Here is a 20707-nt window from a genome sequence, read left to right as displayed (position 1 = left end):
GCCATATTAATAAATTTTCTAAAATCTATGCCTAAAATATGGCAAAATCAATATATTATTTTATTTGAGATTTGTTTTTAATATTCTAAAATTATTTCTTATAAATGATGCAGAGAAGCAAAATTCTTATATATTTTCCTCGTAGCACTTTTTGTTTCCCTACGGCTCTAAAAAGAGTGCAAAACATATTCGGTAGGTTGTGGATCACTTTAACATTTAGCTTCATCTGAAAAAATTTCTTTCGTGGATGAGCTAAAAGCAGGTAAGTTCGACCGGCATCCTTCTTTCTCAGCGTCTTGGCTATCACCCTCAAGTGTGTCTAAAATATAGCATTTTTAACCTGTGTGTCATCCCATAACCTCAATTTTAAAACAACGTGCCAAACACAATTTGACAAATCTTATGATGGCATTTGTTCTTCTTTAAACAATGTTGCGCTATTTTTGTTCCGATAATTTAGTTTAGTAAGATGCATACCTGACATGTGGTCAGGTTTAAGGAAGTCCACTCGCTAGCTATGGTCCATATCTGATACTTTCTAATAAAAAAAATAAAACATCAGGTCAGATCTTAATGAGTTGTGTCTCATCAAACCCCTTTAAAAGGGAAGCTATTGCCATCCCACTTCAATGGAGTTGTTGGTTGCTGAAATAAATACATCTCTAGTTAACCCCGCAAACAATTCGTCCCAAGCAACTAGCATGACATCTGTATCGCCATCCCAACCAACATCGACTCACGCGGCAGAAGAAGTGTTTCCGCGTGAATTTAAAAATCATTTATACACATTTGACAAATGATTATTTACAGTATCTTTATTTTAATATTATATATATATTTATCAATTCAAAAAGACTCTTGTGTTTACACACGGAGACATCAAAATTAAATATATTAAATTAAATAATATTAAATTAAATATTATTATGATAAAAAATTTATGATTTGACATGTGAGATATTACCCACTCTAATTTATAGAACTCATGATTTTATTTTTCAAAAAATATTTTATATAAAAAAAATTATTTTTTTTATTTTTATTAAAAATAGATGTATAAATAAAAAGAGCCTCGTCATTGTAAGAATGCATGGACAGAGAGCTTCACAATTGTAATGATGGTCTCCTATCGTCATAAAAGTGTGAAATGAGTTCATGAATTCCCATTAGTCTTCAAGTCTAAGTCTTTGTATTTTCTAGTCTCGTGGAGCCATTCACAAGCAATTTCCATGCGTACAAAATTTTCCATATCAATAGGGCTGCGTTGTAGCATTTGTAATAAGACAAAGTAATGACATATTTGATATTTCATTATAAACATATCCTAGTTCTTTAGTAAACTGAGACCCATCTCCACCTGCAAAGAAAATTAAAATTTAAAATAATTTAATCTCCTTGCAAATAATTTTTATTGGCTGGATCATAACCATGCAACAGATATTTCTCTTCTCAAACAACTAGTTCTACTGGCTCCCATTCAATTTAGAAAATTAGCACAATCTTACCTTGTTCGCAATAGACAATTTTATGCAGGAGAAAAAAAAAAAGCAATATAGACGTCACTCGCTCACGCCATTAGAAAAAGAGGGGGTTGGCCTAAAGACCTCTTCAAATTGGGTTCTAACCCCGTGCATTTTCCGGGTTTTTTCTGCTCCCATGTCCCTTTCAGAAGACCATTCTTCACGTGTCCCTCTCCCGAACGTTTCTTCTCTCCCTCCCTCTCCTCTCCTCTCCTCTCTCTCCCCAGGCGCAGATACAGAAAGACGAGGAGGGACAGGGTTGTGGTGAGGAGTCCCCATCTGGGTGAGCTGAAACCTACTGCCGGGGATGGTCGGCGCCTGGTCTTCTCTGAGGGCCCCCTTGAGCCTTTGGAATTCTTCAAGCCCCTGAGAGATAAGGAGTCCGGTGGATTCTTGCTCCCTCTCACAGGAAAGCAAGTTTGAGTTCAGCGAGAAGAAAAAGCTCCTCTTTTGAAGTAAGAATGCATTGGTTTATTCTTTTCTTTTGCTGGTTTACTGAACTTTGTAGGAAGGATGGGATTTTTAAGAGAAAAATGTGGATTTTTGTATCGTTTTCGAGAGAAGAGGACGTTTCTTCCGGCTTCCGTTTCGATAATTTTTGGAATTTCTACGAAAGCATTTGGTTTGTTATTTCTTCTGCTTGTTTTGTTGAGCTTTACCAGAAAGATAGGATTTTGAAGTGAGAACTTGGATTCTGGGATCGTCTTTGACAGAATAAGAAGTTTCTTTATTATTTTGTGAGGATTGTTATTGGAATTTTGAAGTTGGTAATCAGTAGTGCCTTCGAGGAGAAAGATTTTTACAAACTACGTCTTCCTTCGTGCTAACTGTTTGAGGATAAGAGGTTACGTCGGCATAATGTGGTGATTTACCTGCTAACTTTCTGAAGAATTGAGTAATCTAGGATTGCCATGTGGAATTTCTGATATGGGTTGAGATTTATTTTCGTGGCGTAGTATTCTTTACTCTGTAATGGTTTTATGTGTGGTTTTCTGAAGAACAACTGCAAATGGTGGGTTTTGCACGACCTACTGAGAAGATGGTTGTTAATAAACAAAATAAATAAAAAGTTATTTTTCTCGTGCAACCATTTCTTTTTTTTTTTCTTCCAAATTTCTTTTCAAATTCTTCCATCAATGGACTGGTTATCTGGAAAAGAATCTCCGCTTTAAATGCACATGTGAATTTTGATAATGAAATTTAAATGGTGAAGGATTCTCTTGAAGAAACCTGAAGGATATCTATCTTGCTATATGAAACCTGAATATGAGGAAAATGATTACTTCTGCTCTGATGAAGGTGAAAAGTTTTCACTCTTAGAGGCTGGCTTTTGGAACATGATTTGAGAGGGAGAAATTGTCGTTTTTGTTGATGCTTGTTGATATATTTCTTACATGTTTAATGAGTCTTTCCTCTCCTTTCATTAGAAAAAATGTTGTCTCTGATGCTTGATCTTAGTGTACAATCAAATTCTTTTGATGTGGACTGTTGATTGTTTATATATATCTTAATTGTCCTATATAATGTTGTGTGTGATGTAATGGAGACATTTTAGTTCCTTGTTACACAAAAGGCTCATGGTTTTGTATCTCGCTTCCTTTGTGAATTTCAGTCTGCAGAGTTAAATAAAAGGTCTTACAAAGTGAGGCTATGAAGTGTTTCCCTTTCTCAAATGGAAAGAAGGGGAAGCCTCAAGCAAGAAAATCTCCATCAGCAATGCCAAGCAGTACCACATTGACAGATCGTGATATGAGGAAGTCCAAGTCTGAGTTCAGCTCGCTAAATATCTTAGATGGGAGTGCTGACTCCATAGGGAGGTCTCCATTCCGTGGTTTCTCACGGAGGCCATGCAATCTCAGGACATTTACTTTTCAGGAACTGAGGAATGCCACAAGGAATTTTAGCCGCTCGCTAATGATTGGAGAAGGTGGATTTGGATGTGTTTACAGGGCCACAATCAGGAGCTTTGATGATTCAAACACATGGCAAGATGTTGCCATAAAACAACTCCATCACAGAGGGCTGCAGGCAAGTTATTTAGAGTCTCTTATGAATAGATAAGTCTCATTTATTAAAATCACTATCTTACTTTCCCCAAAATAGTCAGTGCGTTACTCATTCTTCATAACATTAAGTCATTTATTCATCATACAATTGAGTAACACTTTGTTGGTAATCAACAAGGGGGAAAAGTTCTTTGACTGGCATATGTAAATGTTTTACAATTTCATGGTTATAGATTATATTTTATCTTGGTAATTATCACATAATCAGCCATTTAGTCTAATTATAGATATGAAGTGTCTATTACACTAATTCTTAGTCCAACTATTTGTTGGATAGTTGAGGATCATCATTTGCCTTATTGATTTTGTCAATCCATTAGGAATTGCCATTGTAGATATAGGAGAAAATAAATGCTTGGTTGTCAGCTACATGAGAGATATGAATGGAGGGATTATCTAGATGGCATGCTGACACAAACACGGATTTCTATTGGAATTAAAGTCTTATCATTTTTTAGTTGCTACAATTAGCTGTGTTTCCCTGGTCATATTTGAATGACACAGTGCCATCTGAGGCATGCAAGTACTTGTGTTGCCAATGCCTTTATTTCTTACTAGTTTTACGTTTTTTGTTTTATCTTGTTTAGTCATTATGATGGTCAAATTTGGCTGAAACTTCCATTATGGGAATTAAATTGGGCTTCAATCAAATTAGTGTGGTTCTTTTACTGGTTTTGGGTTGAATTAAATGATATACCTCAGATTTGCAAGGTCTTATACAAGTGTCCTAGATGGTTTGCTAGTTTGTTTAGTGGCTTATATTTAACAATCTATTTTCTTTGAGTAATTGTTTATGAATTAAATTCTGTGCTTTTGCTTGTGTACAACATTCACTAAGCAAGGTTTTAAATACCAAATTGTATTCTTTGGTATAGGATTATCATATTGACCTGATATAATACCAGTACAGTATGGTGGTTCTATATGCCTCTGTGTTGATACATGGTTCGGGTCCTGTGTTGACTCTGCCACATGTCAGTATGGGGGCATAGTGTAATGTAGTGAACTGTACTGGCAAGGCACTGGTATGGGACCTGATACTGAGACTTTAAATATTGTCACAAAGACTACCTCAAGAGGTGAAGCACTAGAAAATAGAAGAAAGTGCATGAAAGATTTGAGCACTAATACCAAATTTGAGGCACGTCATTGTGCTATTTCTTTTTGAAATTGATGCCAATGAGATTTTTCAATGCACTACACTTTTTTCCTCCACTAAAGAACCATCTATGACTCCCTGTCAATGTCATCTTTTATCTATGCCAAAATCAGAGCTATCATGCAGACCAATATAGGCATTCCCATGCAGAAGAAAATCTGGAAAAATGACACAGAAACTGAAAAAAAGAGAGAGATTGCAGAAACTAAAAGTGGGTGATTTACTGCACGAACTGGGTTGATATAGAATTTGAGCTGTCCCTCAACTTCTGCTCATGCATATATTCCATGAAATAAAATGGTCATTGATTAAAACATTATACTACCAATGCATGTCATTTTGAAGAACACAAACTGAAAACTTGTTTTAAATAAATAATCATAAATATTTTATGCTTGGCCTGTGTCTCTGTCTTCTTTACTGATATAACATATCAGCATTTCAACTGGTAAGCTCTCGCCTGAATGTGATGGTTGACACACCTGATCAATATCTTAAATTATGTCATGAAACACAATTTCTTGATGGACAGGATATCATGTAAAGTGCACACCGCCCCCCCCCCCCCCCCCCCCCCCACCACAAACAAAATGACTTTTTCCTTGTTAGCTTGTCACTTGGAGCTCAGCTTTTTTTCACGCTTTATTCATGTGATTACTCTTGCTGGCACGATAAGGAACAAAGTCTATGAACTATTTCTTTGTCCTGCTCTATATAACATTATAACATATATTGACAATGAATAGATTACCAATAGAATACTAAAAAAAGAAGTAGACAAGATTACTTACTGACGGTAATGAGTTAGGAAATTGAAATGGAACAGATACCTTTTTTTAGTCACTCTGCAGTTACATCTTCTCGAACTCTTAGTCTAGTTGAATAGCATCCACTGCAAAGCTATCGTTGCAATTTACCATCATATATGACTGCCATTAAATTTCCTCCTCTCACAAAAACTTCACATTGTTCCATGGCATCCATTATTTTCCTTATAAAATTAGTTTACAGGTCATCTATGAGATAAAATTCACTTCTCACCATTCACCTTTTTCTAATAACTCCACATTTCCCAATTTATCCTGAATCCCCTTGCCTCTTCCCTCTCTCCCTATCTCTCGATATTCCTCTCTGGCCTCTACTCCAAGTCCTGGTTGTCTTCTCTCTGGAGAAAAACCTGAGCACCCCCTCTAACATTGCTGCTGTCCATGATGAGTGCCTCTTTCATCACTTTGGTCTATTCATGCCCATCCTCCTTGGGTCGGTGCCGGGGATCTTTATGCCTAGGTAAGTCCCCTCCCCCCCTCTCTCTCTCTCCCCCTCTCCCTTCCTCTACTCCCTCTCCTCTCTCTCCCTCTCTCCCAATCTATCTCTCCCAGCCTTTGCTCCGGGTTTTGGTCCTCCGCTCTCCGGAGGAAAACCTTAGGCAAGGGCCTCATCCGTCACATTGGCCTCTTCGACCTCATCCTCTTTGGATCGACACCAGGATCTTCGCAGCCATGTGAGTTGTCTCGCTTCCCCTCCCACCATTCTTGTCCTTGCTCGCCCCCGTCTTCTTCTCCTTTACCTTAGTTTCGGCATGTATCGGGCTAGTATAGTGCACACCAGTACCATACCAAACCAATCACCAGCTGGTACAGCCCTTGGCACTAGTTCGGCAAACCTTGGGAGAAATGCTAAAGCATGTTCCCCTCATGCTGTAGAGAAAACATATGATATAGTAAAACAAGCTTGATTTAGTAAAATAAGCTTGATTTATTGGGATTAAGGAAATGAGGTGTTTTTTGGGGTTGTATGGGGATCCTAAGGACATTTATAAGCAAGCAAAATTAAGCATGGGACACATTTGCAGGAGGCTGGTGACTTCTGTGGTGCTGTGGTGGGAGGCTGATGCCAAGATTTAAGCAGGAGGGGTTATTGCTTTTCACATGTTATAAATGAACCAATTAATTATACACATTATTAGATGTCATGGTGTATGCAATCCATATATGATATAATAGAAGTTGACTTGATGAAAATCTGTTAAATGTAACATTGGAATTTTGGAGAAAGCTTTATCAAGTTAAATAACCAAAATATAGAAGAAGCAAAAGACAAAATAAAATGTGAAAACGGTATGACAAGAAAAATGATCTCCCATCAAAAATTGTTCCCAGAGATACTCAATCTGATAAACATTACTGTTTTGGTTCATTATGCTGAAAAATGAGAGTTAAAATGCTATAGAATGAAGTGCAGGCATGCTTCATGATTGTTGTATGATTGCCAAATACTTTTCTTCACTCAACTATTGCTTGACAATTAATCCTCAATGCAACTTTTCTGGTTGAATGGTTCATATCTTAAGTACTGACTGAAACACTTGACCTTCTAAGACTTTTTCTCCACTTTGAAGTGACTGGTGAGATAAGACTGAATGTTTCTGTAAATTTGGGCTCCACAGTCTGAGCCCCCTGATTCAATACCCAATAAAAATAGATGAGTAAACTTGAAGAAAAATCTGCATGAATATTGACTGCTAATAGAACCAATTACTGTATACACCCAATTATTCTCGTTTATGATCCTGTCTCAAAATCCTAGACATGATGTTCACTGGAAAAGATGTCCTATAGAATTTTTTCCCCTTTTCGGCCAAATATGTTCATACTTATTAATGGATGAAAGTTACTTAAGCTTTTTAGTTACTGCTGCAGTAGATAAATTGGTGCCAGTAAATTTCATGAATTCAATTGTAGTAGTCACCTTCATTTGGACGACCATTCATCAACCATTGAAATTTTGGGACCATCTTAAATCTCTGCAAAAGTTTAGACAACTGGTTATTCAAGAATGTTCAGATAGCCTAGACAATATATTCAGCAACATATTGAATATCTGATTATGTATATTGATTGACTTATATGGCAAAGTGTTCATGATAGCAGGTATACAATAAATGCCTCACTTGCTGAGCTTGCTACTCTTTTCTTCACTTCTTTTCCGAATGAGTGACTGTCCTATTAGCTTGTGAATTTATGCTTAATTTTGATATTTGCATTGATATTTATGTTCAACTAGAAAGAAACTGATTTGAGAAATTTCACTCCTAATTTTGTCTTTAGGGACACAAGGAATGGATAAATGAAGTTAATGTTCTTGGGGTGGTTGAACATCCAAATCTTGTCAAACTTATTGGCTACTGTGCAGAAGATGATGAAAGAGGAATCCAACGTCTTCTTGTATATGAATTTATGCCTAATAGGAGTGTGGAGAATCATTTGTCAACTCAATCCGCTACACCTCTTTCATGGGCCATGAGACTTAGGATAGCCCTTGATACTGCTCGTGGTCTGACATACCTGCATGAAGAAGTAGATTTCCAGGTATTTTCTGTTTCTTTTTGTCAGTTTGCTTTACCTAGATCATAGGCAGTGCTTTTAATGTTATCGAGAAATTGTGGATATCTTGTCTAACAGTGTAATAAAGTCAAGATCGATCAAGCTGGGTATGATCAAAATGAGCTTGAAATTATTTTCAAGTCTGAATTTTGAGGTCAAGTCATTTATTCTTTCATTTTATCAAGCCTAATTCAAGAATGGAGCCAAACATGAGCCTAATTGATCAGCTAGAACTTGAAATCAAGCTTATATTAAGCTTGAATCAAGCTTGGTTCAAGCTTGAACAAATGTCTAACCTATTTAAATAACTAAATTTAGAGAAAAAAACCTTAATCATAAAGCATGTCTAGAAAATCTGCTAAGTGTAAAAAGAAATATTTTATCACTCCATATAAATAATACAACACCAGCACATATATAAAATTTTGAGCCTGTGAATCAAGTTCAAGCTTGGTTCAATTAAATATGAACCATGCTAGATTCGTGCTTAATTCAAGCTGATGTTTTGCAGAGCTTGAGCTTCTCAGATCAATTGACAGCCCTATCTTAGTCAATACCTCAATCTTCACAGAATATGCTTATTAATTTTCTAGCTGCTTGAAGAAAATTCAGACCCAAAAGTTCTATAGGTCCTACTTGATATCAAATCACCAATTCTAGATTCAACATTTCATTATTAGATATTTCAATCCATTCATTGTGTACTACTTCGGAATTGGGATACATGTGTGAGAGCCATGTTGCATGGGGACATTTGAAATCACCGATAAGATTGAAATGATCAATCGCTACCATTATGACAATCTTTTACAGTATCTCAACAACTACCTTGTCTTGTGCATGGATTGTTTACTGACAAGTCAGAAGCGTTAGATAATGTCACAATCTCTCCTACTTATGCTATTTATATTTGGATATATTATTGCATCTTCACACATCCTCCCTCCTGTTTTGCATCCGGTACAGTTTTTTTTAAAAAAAATATTATTTGGCTTATTCATTGCAAATGACATAATTCTAGGTATTGTTTCTAGAAGTAAGATCTCTAAATCATGTCAAACACCTAGCTTATTTGTTAATCTCTTGATTTGTTGCTGGCCACCTGTTAATATAGGATTTACGTGGAATAAATGGAATCTAATTTTGGGTGCTAGAGTTGGTGCGGCACTTGAGTAAAATATTTGGGCTCCCAAGATCAACCGCCTATTTTCAAAGATATATAAACCAAACTGAGTACTTTAATTTCATTACGTATTCTTCTCTTGGTCACTTTTTTTCACTGTTTTCTTTATCCTTCCAACTTCTTTAGAAGAGATCTCAACTCCCAACACTTTATTCCATCTTAAAGCTCTCCTCAACATCAAGGTTCATGCTCCTTTTCCTTTATAATTTATCCATATATGCCAAGTATATATTGTCTCTGTTAGGATATATTTCATATTGCATATTTCTTTCCATGTATAGTGGAGGTTTTTATGGTATTATTTGTTGTATTATTGTTGGCCTATGTTGCTATATATTTGTTGTATTATTGCTATTGCTGGCCTATATTGCCATATATAAATATCCTGTACTCTATATATATTGATCAATGAAATCTTAAAGGGTAAGCTCATTTGCCTCTCTTTCATGGTATCAGAGCAGGAACCCTAACTAGGGATATTGATCCATAGCCACCAACCACCAAAACCTCACCTTCCTCCTAGGTGACCACCCCTCTTTGTTGCCGTTCAGTCTTCCCTGGTGCCGCTCGATTTTTCTTGATCTTCTCTGGTTCCACTTGGCCTTTCCTGGTGCCGCTCGGTCTCTCCTTGAGCCGCTAGCTTTTTTCCTGCTGCTACTTATTTTTTTGTGATCTTCCCTAGTGCCACTAGCCTTCCCTGGTGCTACTCGGCTTCTCTTGGAAAGTGATCTTTATTGTCTTCCCTAGTGCCGTTCGTTTTTTTTGGTCTTTCCTGGTGCCGCTGGCCTTCCCTGATGCTGCTCGGCTTCTCTTGCTGTCGCTCAGTTTTTCCTGATCTTTCCTGGTTCCGCTTGGCCTTCCCTGGTGCTGCTTGATCTCTCCTTGAGCTGTTGGTTTTTTTTTCTGTTGCTGCTCTTTTTTTTTGGTCTTCCCTGGTGCTGCTTGGCTTCTCTTGAGAAGTGATCTTTGTTGGTAACTTCTGATCTCATCTCTTTCTCTTCCGATGGTACTTTCTTGTAGTGGCAAACATGTCTTCTTTTACCACAACGCTATCGATTATTAACATCAAAACTCTTGTACCATTAGATCTCATAGATTCTACATATTTGGTGTGGAAACAAGTTTTTTAAAATATCTTAGAGAGTTTTGGTGTTACTTCGCATGTGGATGGGATCAGTATTATCCCTCTTCAGATTATTGAAACAACCGATAAGAAGATAATTGTGAATCCAAAGTATTTAGTATGGAAGAAGGTAGATACCACCATACTTTTCTGGATTAATACTATTCTTTCTCTTAGCATACTATAAATGGTCATATCCAATTCACCCAAAATAACCCATGATGCATGAAAAATCATTGAGGCATACTTTCTTGACAAGATTGTCTCTACAGCATTTTTTCTGAAATCTGAGTTACGAAGCATCAAGAAAGGATCAATGGGTATGAGTGAATATATGCAAAAAGTTAAATCCATAGGAGATGCCCTCCAGATAATTGGTCAAGCCTAGTCGGATCACAATTTGGTCATGACTGTTCTTCTTGGACTACCAGAGGAATATAGAGGATTTGTAAGTGCATTAAACACACACGGGATAAAACCTACTTTTGAGCAACTTCGATCACTTCTAATGCAAGAAAAAACAGAAGTTCAACGTCGTGCTGGATTGACGACAGCACCTGCTCCTTCCACCATTGAAGGAGAAGCCCTTATGCAAGTTACAGTCAAGGTCATCGTGGTGGATGTAGGGATAGTTTTTGTGAAGGCCGAGGACAGCGTGGCAGACACAATTCAAATCCTGATCGTGGACATAATAGAGCATACACACATCCTCAGCCCTTTTTTCAGCCTAATCAACCTAATCAACAACCCCATGTTCCATGATTTGGCACATAATGCTAGATATATGGAGAATTTTATCATTTTGCTCTTCAGTGCAGGCAACGCTTCAATCATGCTTTCACCGTAAATGATATTCCTCAGACCTTCGCTGCTATGAGCCTTCAAGAGCATGGTGAGGAAGTTTGGTATCTAGATACTAGAGCATCTAATGATATGACTGCTAATCTTGGTATTCTCTTTCTCTAAACCTTATAATGGGCATGAAAAAATTCTAGTTAGTAATGAAAATTTACTTAATATTACTCAGATTAGTAAAATACAGTTGAGTACTCTTTCCAACTCCTTTGCTCTCAAAAATGTTCTCATTACTCCTTTTATCAAAAGAAATTTACTTTCTGTTCATCAATTTTGCCATGATAATGATTCTCATTTTGAATTTAATCTTTCGATTTTTCTGTAAAAGATCTGAAAATGGGGAAGGAGCTTCTCAGATGCTGTAGTTTGGGAACTTCATTCTATCCAATTTCTTCTAGAGTTGCAAGTGTAGGGAATAAGTAACGGTCGATTTTTGTTGCATCGAGATTTAGTGGAGATATTTGGCATAGACAGTTAGGTCATCCTAGTCTTGCTTTCTTTAAAAATTTATTAAAGAAAATAAAGTTATTTCTTATGATCATTCTGAACTCAAATTATCGGTTTGTAATGCATACAATACGGAAAAACATATCAAACTTTCTTTTCATGATTCTGAATTAAAATCTGCTTTTTCTTTTCAACTTGTGCATTTAGATGTATGGCAGGCACCTGTTCCCTCTATTTTTGGATATAAATATTATGTCATATTTATGGATGATTACTCCCGTTATTCTTGGATTTATCTTTTAAAATTTAAACAAGAGGTTTTTGGAAAACTATTAAAGTTTCAAGCAATGGTTGAAAATATTTATCATCGCAATATTAAAATTCTTCAATCTGACAATACTAAGGAGTATGTAAATGAAAATTCTTTGCTTTATATTCATAGACTTGGGTTATTCAAAGATTCTGGTGTCCTCACACACTACAACAAAATGTTGTCGTCGAGAGAAAATATAGACATTTATCCAATGTTATTCTAAGTCTTCTTTTTCAAGCTTGCATGCCTCGCTTTTGGGCAGAGGCCCTACAAACTATCGTTTTTCTTGTAAATCGTACTCCTTTGTTGTTTTGAACGAAAAATTATCATACAATGCTTTGCATGGTTGTGTCCCTTCTGACTTGCAACTTATAAAAGTTTTTGGATGTTTGTGTTATCCTGATCTACAGGATATTGCCAAACATAAGCTCTCTCCTCGATCACTCCCTTGTGTATCCTTAGGACTCTCAGATAAGCATAAAGAGTTTCGTTGCCTATATCGAAGCACTAAAAAAAATTTTCATTTCTAGTCATGTTTGCTTTGCTGAAATAGTTTTTCCATATCTCTATCTCTCTAAATTTTCTACATCTTACGTAACTAGTTCTACTGTTTCAGATTTTCACATATTTCAAAATTTTCTTTCTAATCCTTCTTTACTAGGTGAGAGTCCTACTATTGATGCACTCTCTTATTTCAATTTCATCCATATTTCTACTATTGATAGTCCTAGCACTTCTTGTACCGACTAATCCACTTTGTCTGTTTCACCAACCTCTAAATTATTAACTCATTTTACTGCCAACTTGAATCATGATGCCATACAGATTAGAAATGAGAACCATACCATTGCTGTTAATTAGAAAGAGCTCTGGGTCTACATCAGATGAACAACCTCTAGGGCTGTTACACCCATCACTACAACCGATCCTGCTCCTACACCTTCTGAACCTCCCCTTTCCACTCCACTTACTGCAGACCTACCAGTTTCACCATCTTCTTAATCTACTTCACCTATTATTCCTTCTCCATCTTTCTGTACACACTCTATGCTCATCTGATCCATGACAAAAGATATGACTGAGTCTACCTCCTTCCTCGCTTCTAAGAGTTCTTCTCTTCCCAGCGAGCCCAACTCTTTTGCTGAGACTTTTCAGGATGCAAGTTGGCATGTAGCTATGATCGAAGAATTTGATGCCTTATTGACTAACTTTACTTGAGATCTGGTTCCTTCTCCACCATCCATCAATCTCATTGGCTGCAAATGGATATACAAGATTAAGCAAAAGGCAGATGGTTCTCTTGAGCATCTCAAGGCTCCGCTTGTGGCTCAAAGCTACAAACAGCAATAGGATATTGATTTTATAGGAACTTTTTCATCGATTGTCAAGTCAATTACTATTTGTACTGTTATTTCTGTTGCTTTCTCCTCTGGATGGCTGCTTCGACAATTTGATGTGAAGAATGCCTTTCTTCGTAGTGCTCTCTGAAGAAGTCTATATGAAACAATCACCTGGCTTTGTGAATCCTTCTTTTCCTCATCATGTTTGCTGCCTACGGAAAGCTATCTATGGACTCAACCAGGCATCTCGGGTTTAGTTTCAGCGCTTTACTTCCTTTCTTTCTGAGATTCATTTTATTAGAAGTACTGCAGATCCCTCTATGTTTATTTCTCACTTCTCTTCTGGCACTCTCGTTCTTCTCCTGTATGTTGATGATACCATTATTACTAGAAGCTCCTCTTGTTTAGAGACTCTTACAGGCATTTTACAATGAGAGTTTGTAATGAAGGACTTGGGATCTCTATATTATTTTTTGGATATTTAAGTCACTAGCTCACCATCTGGTCTTCATCTGACTTAATAGAAATACGTGCGTCAATTGTTTGAGCGTAAGGGTTTTCTCACAAGTAAGTCGGTTGCGACTCCTCTCTTCGAGTGCTCGTCTCTCGACTCATGAAGGGCGTCTTCTTGTAGATCCCTTTATCTATCCTTAAATAATTGGTGCTTTGCAATATCTTACTTTCACAAAATCTGACATCTCATATGCTGTTAAGACGGTTGCTCAATATCTTCATGCACCTCGCGAGACACATATGCAAGCTGTTAAACATCTTCTCCGATACTTTTACGAGACACTATCCTACGGTATTTCCATCTCCCGCTGTCTGAATCCATCACTCGTTGCTTTTTCATATGCTGATTGGGCTGGTTGTCCAGATACACAGAGGTCCACTTCAGGATATTGCATATTTTTTGGACATAATCTTATCTCGTGGTCAACTAAGAAGCAATCTACCATTTCTTGCTCCAGTTCTGAAGTGGAGTATCGATCTGTGACCTACACACTAGTCGAGACAGTTTGGATCCATTGTCTACTTTGTGATCTTGGCGTCTCCTTATGACACTCTATTCGCATCTATTGTGATAATCTTAGCACAACATATCTTGCTGCAAATCTTGTTTTACATAGCTGTACGAAGCATATTGGACTTGATCATCATTTCTTATGAGAGAGAGTTCAATCGGGTGATTTGGCTGTGGTCTATATCTCTTCTGACAAACAACTTATTGACATCTTCACCAAATCTTTGTCCACTTCTCAGTTTTCAATTTTGCACACCAATCTTCGCCCTCTATGCCAAGGATGCTCAGCTTGCGGGGGGATGTTAGGATATATTTCGTACTGCATATTTTTTTCCATATATAGTGGAGGTTTTTATGATATTATTTGCTATATTTGTTGTTGTATTATTGTTGGCTTATGTTGCCATATATTTGTTGTATTATTACTGTTGTTGGCCTATGTTGTCATATATGAACATCCTGTACTCTACATATATTGGTCAATGAAATCCTAGAGGGTAAGCTCTTTTGCCCCTCTATCAATCTCATTGGATGTTTAATCAAATGATATTATAAATATTTGGGCCAAGGTCCGTTGAACTAGAATCGGAGCTGGAACCCATACTGGTTAGCTACCAATTCGGTATGGTACCAAACCAGTATCGTACCAACACACGATATGGCAAGGCATGCCAGTTTTGAACCCGCTTCCAAATTTTCTTTTTTTTTTCAGTTTTTTTTTGGTTTTAAAGATCTCTAATCATTTTTTTTTTGTTTCTTAAATGATTTTAAGCCCAAATTAGTATTTGTTGATGTTATTTGATATTTCTATTACTCTGGTACATCCTTAATTATATTCTTGACATATATGAGCGATCTTTCTGTGTTAACGTGGCATTGTTTAGAATTTAACAAAAGAGATGCCCTATATGGATCTCAAGTCTTGGAAGGTAGAAGCCAGCGGTGGTGGTAGTGGATTTGTGAAAGGTAAAAACCAAAGAGATGCACCCATTTTGGTTTCAGAGAGCATCGTTGTTTTAACTTTCCATGCTATGGTGAATTTCTTGTTTAGTTATCCGCCCTCGGATCGAAATCTTGACTCCGCTCCATGCAAAAGATAAGGGTAATAATCGTGCATGACGTGGATCTAAGCTTGACATGATGCTTTGCTCTAGGGACAGCCTTATAAGGACTAGATATTATTGAACCTAAGATTCTCAAATCAATTAATAAAATATAAAATATAAAGTAATACAATCACTTGCATGTATTTAACGTATGCATATCGAGATCTAGAATCTCATCGAGTGCCGATGTCACTCATAAATATCCGGATATATGCATAATCAGGATGCACATCGGTCTATCCCTCTAATCAAGCGGCATTATAATCCTATACTGAGTATACTCTCATCCCATAAGATATGCATGCTAAATTATAACTAGTCTCAGATATCTCATTAAAATTTTGGCTCTGAGAGGTGCCCTCCAGCTGATAGTATAGTTGTGGAGAAGCTCATCCGAATATAGTAGCAATAAAATCCGATCCATAAAATGTTTCGAGCTCCATAGGGTAGTAGCCACTGGAAGTCGATGTCTTGGATGCACCATATCCATATCCATATAGATCATAAGCTATCTATGGCTGTAGATAATAGGATCTTAAATATGAGGATGAATCTCGTACATCCATGGATCCTACTCTACATGTGAGGTCATCTATAGCTGTATTATATTTTGAATAACCTCGGAGAGCCCATCGTCTATATATAATCGTATTCTCGCAACTTTACTAGCTTGTGCACTATAGTCCCTATCCTATGCAGCATGCATATACTGAGATTTGTCGATGAATCAAAGACCATCCTATAGCTACGTCTCATAAACAGTAGTCTCTTGTCCTTCACTCCCTCTGTGGCTACTAGATCCATAACTATCAGAATTGTCATCATTGCTCTCCTTGATCCTTGAATCTGAGTGAACTGACTCCACTCTCTCCATCAAGATTGCAACTATCTTTTCTTTTTCTTTATCTTTATGCTGAGCAACTACCTATCCTTCCCTTGTGCCCTACTCTAGCTAGCTATGCTCGGAGGATGGATGTCATCTTATTGTCTAAGATAGCCGAAGAGCATGTTGGCCTCATCTAAACATCTCTCGGTCAGATCTCAAAAAGATGTCTTGAATTTGGAGTCACATGATGATTAACTCCCCAATGATCCCTCTAGTTATGGCTGATCAGTTGGAAGCTTGCGTAGAATATTGCTGCTTGCCCATTGCTCAGCATCTATCTTATTCTCGCTAGCTACAAAATTGGTCGATTGTGGAGGCAATCTTGGCTCGTTAAGCTCCAGCTCTTACTATTGGCCCACAAGCCATCCGATTATTAGATCTTCATCATCATAAACAAAAGCATCCATCATCAAATCCGAGTACTTCAGCTCAACTTCCTCCTGAATGCATTTCAGCCTCAATCTCAGATTGTAGTGAAGATATACAAGATCGTTGAGGCATCTCTATGTTAGACGATTTCTCCGTGGATGAGGACAAAGGTCAACTAATTGCTCTTAACCACTTGAGAAAACTATCTAGAAGAGGATTTGAATGACAACTCGCTTCAAATTTCTTGCTAACAAACCAAAATATTAATTGTATTAATTATACATTTTTATTATTTTCTAAATTAAAAATATTTTTTAAATTTAAAAAATTTGAAAATTTAATTTGAGCTTAGATCCATATAAAATTTTACCATGAATACTACATATATTTTTCTAAGCCTCTGGAAAATGTTCATTCAGTTTTAAGAAGCATATCTTTAATATATTGTCCTTTAATTACTACAATAAACAAGTAAAACGAATGTTTTTTTGAGAAAAGCAATAAAACAATATTTTTAACTTGTACTTTTATTTTAGCTACTAATCCCAGTACATACAGCTACCAGTTTTTCCAAAATACTTAAATATTGTTTTATTGTGTCAATGAACAGTAACAATATGCAGCCACCAGTTCTAAAGTACTTAAAGATTGTTTTATTGTGTCAATGAGCAGTAACAGAACATGAACTTTGATGTTTAATTGCTTACCTCTAGCCTGCTTTTGTTGCTAATGATGATCATGCTGACCCCGTGAAAAGGTTATCATTTACTCAAAAATAATTTGTATGCACAGATAATTTTTCGAGATTTGAAAGCCTCCAACATTCTCTTGGATGAGCATTGGAATGCAAAATTGTCAGACTTTGGCTTGGCTAGACAAGGACCAGCAGAAGGGTTAACTCATGTTTCAACAGCAGTGAGTACAATACAATCATCTATATGCCTCAGCATTGTTGCTTATCCAGCTAGTATTAGTCTCTCTTAGTAGCATCAGGCACTTCCTTCCAGCTGCTTTATTATGCTTACTATCAGAATATAAGCTTTTACGTATGAATGTTCATGATGGATGATGAGGGGAACATTTTGAAAAGTTTTGATTGCAAAGTCTTGATTCAGGTCATCTAGATGATCAGATGCCTAGAATCCTACATGGCAACTCCTTTTCCTTAAGATGTTTCATGGACTATTATTCATTCATGAATTATAAAAATTTCTGAAATTTGTCTACGTATGGTTCAAAGAAATTTCATATCAGTTGATAATATTTAGTATTTTTTGGTGATGGATAGGTTAAGATTTGATGTATGTGCTTGGTCATGTTTTACTTAATTATTGTGATTTTCTAAAGTTAATTTTCAACATAAAGGTTTGTTAAAAAAAATATAGATTATAATGTTATTTTTAATATAATATGCAAATTGTCCAATCACATTTTTCTTGCCTCCTTTTTGCAATTATTGCTATGTCTAAGTAATCCTTATAGGGTTCCAGTTGCATAATTCCTGCAATTCTCCCTATATACCTATAATTTCCCTGGCCAAAAAATTGGCAACAAATTGAAGGGCTGCCATTAGGTTGAAGCCACCTGTAAAATATACTCAAACTATGGTGGATTGTACCTTGACTTATAAATGACACCAAATGGTGGTATTTTTATGGGTTAGATATAGTAACTTGGCATTTTTGCACAATTGCCAGGACATCAGGTGATGCCCAAGTGGATCAACACCTCCCCAGGTTTATGCATAGACAATCCTGCCTAGATGAGCTGCTTCTAAATGATAGGTCCTCGAAGAATCTGCCTGGAATATCGTAGCATCTCAGGATGTGATTACAGCAACCATGGTCAAGGTAATATTGTTTCACAAGTCAGCAACTTACCATTGACCAATTCAAAGAAGAAACAAGAAACAATGTTTTACAAGTTGACAGGAAGTATAAAATGAGAGAACATAGAGCAGACAAGATAGGTAAGGATGCCAATAGGTGAGGTCAGGACAAAGCATATCCATTATGTGAATGGTTGACCTGATGATGCAGTGCAAAGCAATAAAAAATTAGTCCTATGGGTTCCCGTTGACCCCTCAGAGGTAGTGAAGTGGCGTGGTACAGTAGCCTTCAAATGGGAATAGAGCATTTGACAATGATCACTCAAAAACATCTGGAAAACATATTTAAAAACTCTTCCGACATAATCATAAGCACAGTTATTTTCAGGGGAATTTGATCAGTAGTTAACATGAATGATGATCACAAGTTGGAAACCAAAATCTGTCAATTAGGATTTCCCACTTCTTTCCTGGTAGTCTCCAATTTAATATTTTCATCTATATGTAGGAAATTGCTGTGTCAATGGTTGTAATCTATGCTAACAACATATCAGCTGGAAGATTCTGGCTGCATAGCCAGTGAGCCCAAAATAAACCTCCCAAGGAAGGTTTCAGTTGTAAAAGTTTTAGCAAATGATGATTGATACTGTGCTTTGATTAGAAGCATGGTAATACAGGTTTCTTCATGTATTTTCAGCGTTCATGTTGCATATTAGTCTTGCACCAAGAGAGCCTTTTGAGAATGTGTTTATTGCATTTCTGTGGTGATTAAATTCTTTTTTTTTTTTTTTTTTATGATGATTCTGTAGTGACTAAAATTCATGAAACTAATGAGGAACTCAACAGTTTGCATGACTCAAGAGTTGGTCTTGTAAAAAAGTACTACCCTAATTTATTATCCAGTATCCACTAAATGGTAGTAATCATGTTGCTAACTGTATTCAAGGTAGATAGAATTGCATCCTCTAAGAAAGATGCTTTGAAAGTAAATCTGATTGCTCTGTAATCAAAAACAAACAGGTTGTGGGAACCATTGGCTATGCAGCTCCTGAGTACATCCAAACTGGGCGCCTCACTGTCAAGAGTGATATATGGAGCTATGGGGTTCTTCTCTATGAGCTTATCACCGGCCGCCGTCCAATGGATAGGAACCGCCCAAAAGCCGAGCAGAGACTCGTGGATTGGGTCAAACCATACAAATCTGGCACTAGGAAATTTCACATGATCATAGATCCAAGGCTAGAAGAGAACTATTCTCTAGAATCCGCAACAAAACTTGCAACAGTGGCAAACAAGTGTCTGACACGCCATGCCAAATCACGGCCTAAGATGAGTGAAGTGCTAAAGATGGTGCAAAGTATCATAGAGAAAATGGAGATTGGCACTCCACAGCCCCCTCTGTGTTCTTCAGAAAAGCAGCTTCTAAAGAAAGTGTAAAGAGAGGGATGAACTCAAAGAGGACTGGGGATTTGAAAGTGGGAGAAGGGAGGCGGCTTGTGGGGCAAGGAGGGACACCAAAGCTTGCAAGGAGACTGATGATGAGTTGATGACAATGACAATGATAATGAGAAATATATGTTATGAAGTTTGTTAGCTTAGTTGCAATTAGCAGCAATACATGTTTTGAAGTATGCTTAATGTCTGTATATATCCTCTGTCACATCAATGATGAGGATCTCTATATTTCTGAGTTTGGTTGTGATGCGGCAACAAGAAACCACAAGTGAATCTTGGTCAGTTTTGCATTGTGATATTGATATCAGATCTCATTCTATTAGCAGCAACCAGAATGAATTACCAGCGGCATGATGGGAGGTTGTAATGTGAGAATGCTATTGCTCACCTAAGTTTAATACATTGAATATACTTGTTTTTCCTTGTGATCACAATGAGAATAATGTCGTCTTCTTGAAAAATCTTTCTTATGGTTCCATATATTGGTTGATACATATATGTTAGATTTTTCTTATATATATAGAATTTTGGAATTCCTGCTGTAATACATTGTATCTTTTAGGACACAAATTTGTATTTAAAATATTGATTTGATCAATAAAAGAATAATTTTTATTTTTCATTCAAGTGTGATGTGTTTTGAATTGTCC

At 36.7% G+C, this 20707-nt stretch overlaps 1 pseudogene; it reads left to right on the top strand.

Moving 5' to 3' along the window:
- Nucleotides 1-1643: 1643 nt before the first annotated feature.
- On the top strand, nucleotides 1644-20485 carry LOC105053572 (serine/threonine-protein kinase PCRK1-like; annotated as a pseudogene).
- Nucleotides 20486-20707: the final 222 nt, after the last annotated feature.

Source organism: Elaeis guineensis, chromosome 11 (assembly GCF_000442705.2).
Source record: "Elaeis guineensis isolate ETL-2024a chromosome 11, EG11, whole genome shotgun sequence".
NCBI classification, from domain to species: domain Eukaryota; kingdom Viridiplantae; phylum Streptophyta; class Magnoliopsida; order Arecales; family Arecaceae; genus Elaeis; species Elaeis guineensis.
Note: the sequence above shows the minus strand (reverse complement) of the source record. Positions and strands in the feature narration are given on the sequence as shown.